Source organism: Myotis lucifugus, unplaced genomic scaffold (assembly GCF_000147115.1).
Source record: "Myotis lucifugus unplaced genomic scaffold, Myoluc2.0 scaffold_318, whole genome shotgun sequence".
NCBI classification, from domain to species: domain Eukaryota; kingdom Metazoa; phylum Chordata; class Mammalia; order Chiroptera; family Vespertilionidae; genus Myotis; species Myotis lucifugus.
In genome coordinates, this window is record NW_005871366.1 from 999,387 (window position 1) to 1,002,595 (window position 3,209).

The following is a 3,209-nucleotide window of genomic DNA, read 5'->3' on the forward strand; positions in this document are numbered from 1 at the left end:
AGATAGAGTGGCCAGGGAAGTCTTCTCTGAGGTGGTGACATATGAGCAGAGACATTCATGGGAGTGAATATCTGGAGGAAGAACATTCCCCGCACAGGGAACAGCAAACCTAGAATCCTGAGGCAGAAGTATGCTTAATGCATTAGAGGTTGCCATGCTCTTTAGTCATTAAGCATTTATTTTTTTTCCGGGTACCCGCTGGGGAATGGGGAATATGAAGATGCAATCAGACAAAGTTTTTGCCTTGATAGAGCGTCAGCTTAGTGAGGGATACAGCATGTAAACGAATAATTACAGCACAGGTTAACTACAATGAAGTTGCGTGTACTAGTAAATGCAAAAGGAGCACCAAATCCAGTCTGGGGGGTCGGGAAAGGATTCCGGGAGGAGGTGACAATTTGAGCTCAGGGCTGGAGGCGTAGGAATTGATAATGCAAGGGGAGAACAGGACTTGGGCATTTTAAGACCTGAATACACAGGGCAATTGGGAGCCTGAAGTCCCGGGAGAGGTGGAAAATTAGGCTGGTGAATGTGGAGGAGGCTGGGCCATGCGGATCTCTGCGTGACAATCTGAGAAGCTGCTTTTATTCTTTGGATGATGGGAAAGCAGCGCTAAGACTCTCCCACCATATTTTTGTGCTGTTTCCCCCTATTCTGTGTGTGTGTTTTGGGGGGGTTTTTTGAGTACCAGAATATTTCCCCATCCTTCCCGCTACTTCCCTACTGCTACACCTCCTTCCTCCTCCAGCGGCCTGGCTTCCGAATCCCGCTCCGAGGACATCCCCATCATTCCCCTCCACCCGGCGCCCAGCCGAGGCCACGCCCATCGCCACGCCCCCCGGTGACGCAAGGCGCCCGGTGCGTGGGGATTCCCAAAGCCGTGGCCACTACCCGGCCTGCCCCGCGACAAGATGGCAGCCTGAAGGCAGCGGGCCGCGGAAGAAAGTTTGTTGTGGGCTTGGAGTAGTCGGGCCGGGAGGCCGGAGTTCGGGGGAGGGTCGTGGGGGCACTGGCCTGGGGTCGGGGCGGAGGAGGGACTAGCTCCAGGGTTGCGGAGAGGAAATGGAATGGAGGAAGGTTTGGGGCAGAGAGAAAACAAGAGGGAGCTTGGGTAGGAAGCGAGGGACCCTAGGATCCAATGGCAGCCCTGGGGGAGGGGTGCAGGGCGGGGAGCCTGAAGTAGGTTTGCCGGTCCCGGAGAAGCAGAGTCACGATTTGCAGGTGCATTTTTCAACTGAGAAGTAAAGACACCCGCAGCTCGTGGCCGAGGTCCGACTGCATCAGGCCGGTGGGGGAGCCACGGGGTCTTTCCTGTGGGGAGCACAGTGGGGAAAGGGAAGCCTGGAGGATGCTGGGCAGGTTTGGTGAGGAAGGGACTCAAGCCAAATGACCCTTACAGACTTAGACCAGCCTTTCCACAGTCTCTGTAGGAGCATCTGCCCCAATTTCAGCTGAAGACCCTGGGGGCCCAGGGACTGGAAGCATCACAGTGCCTGCCTGGAGGAAGAAGAGGTAGCGACCTGCCCAAGCCCAACCCCAAAGCGGGTAAGGTGGCCTCCGGAGACAGGCTGGCATGCTCCCCGGAAGCAGGATGCATGGGCTCGGAATGATGCTGAGAATCACTAACTCTGAGGAGGGCGCTGTTCTATAGAGGTTACCCTTTGCCTGTGGTCCCTAAATTAGTATTCTACTTAGATTGCATGCTGATTTCTCGAGAGTCGGAGGTAGAATTGTGTGCCTTCACCTCTGCAAGCAAACATGGGCAAGTAGCCCGGAGATCAGGCTGTAAATATTTTAACACACCCCTGTCACAAGCAGTTTCCTACATGTTCACTGTCTTCTTCAGTTTTCCCATCACATCTTCAGTTTGGTATCCTGCCTGAAGTGGAGATTTGTGGGTGACAGATGGTGGGGAGTCATGAGAAAACAAATTTCTGATGGTGTTCACTGACTGTTTTTTAGGCACCTGCTGCTACCAACTCCTGAGTTCACTCTTGCAGCATTTCTCTTTCTCTCTCTCTCTCTCTCTCTCTCTCTCTCTCTCTCTCTCTCTCGTGTGTGTGTGTGTGTGTGTGTGTGTGTGTGTGTGTAAGAAGGGCTCCTTAGTGTTCTTGGGGGTGTGGATTTGGTGGTAGGTTGGGTCAGAGGAGGAGGAAAGGCAGAAGAATCCAGATGGATTTATGGTAAGAGGTCAAGCTGACTGGTGTAAAGCGCTGGGAATGTTTATTACATAGCTCTCTGAGACCCCTAATATTTTGAGAACTGCTTTACAGCCTGGACAGTGTGGTGATGGAAGTAAAGGATTGTGGAACTTGCCCTTTTCTCTTCTGGTAGCTTGCTTCTCTTCCTTTGTGCTCTCCCCATCAAATCACATTTTAAAATAAATCAGTTTAGTAGCCAAACTAAACATGGCTTTAGAGATAGTGGACTTGGGGTTGGAGAAAAAGAAAGGGGTCTGGAGCCACGGAATGCAGTGAATATGGTCCTCCCTTGCTTTGATGCCCTGTGGTTATGCCCAAGCCAAAGTTGGGAGTAGGCTTCTTACTGAAGCCAGTTTCAGGGCTGACCTCTGCTCCATGCCTGGACTGGGAGGTCTGGTTTGGTCTTGGACACCTCACTAACCATCTCCTGATCCCTGCTCTAACCGCCCCCCCCCCCCCAAAAAAAAAGAAACGTCTGAATGCAGACACACCAACCCAAATCACTGTTACTGGGCCAGCTTCAATACCTTCAGGTACCTGAAGCACTGATGCTATTTAGCTGTGCCTCCATGAGAAGGTTAAGAACCTTTTCTTTCTGAAGACAATGTGTGGATGCCCCCTTGGAAAATGTGATCAGCAAAGTCAGTGTGGTGAGTGTGTGTACCGGTTAAGAACATTGACTCCAGAGCCAGACTGTGTAGGTCATATCCTGGGCTTTGCCATTTTTCTAAAGCTCTGTGACCCTTTAGAAATTACACAGATCTCCCCTGGCTGGTGGTGCTCAGCCGGTTAGAGCATTGGGCTGCACACCAGAGGGTTGCAGGTGCAGGAGGCAACCAATGATGTATCTCTTCACACAGCAATGCTTCTTCCTCTCCTTCTCTCCCCTTCTCTTCCTTTGTGCTCTCCCCCATCAAACACATTTTAAAATAAGTCAGGTTATTAGCCAAATTAAACATGGGAGAAGTCTCTCCCCTGCCCTTCCACCTTCTCTAAAAATAAAAAAAA

General features: G+C 51.5%; 1 protein-coding gene across 14 annotated transcripts in view; it reads left to right on the top strand.

Annotated features, from left to right (window-relative positions):
* Positions 1–873: 873 nt before the first annotated feature.
* The window catches only part of TJAP1 (tight junction associated protein 1), a 25,165-nt gene continuing 22,829 nt past the window's right edge, over positions 874–3,209 (top strand). For 9 of the 14 annotated variants that reach the window (XM_014466000.2, XM_014466001.2, XM_014465994.2 and 6 more), the window contains exons 1-2: positions 892–945; positions 1,422–1,545. The gene's annotated coding sequence lies outside the window, so the exon portion shown is untranslated. Of the gene's footprint in view, positions 946–1,020; positions 1,546–3,209 lie in introns of those variants that run through there. The other 5 variants (XM_014465995.2, XM_023764115.1, XM_014466005.2 and 2 more) reach the window with 4 other exon arrangements.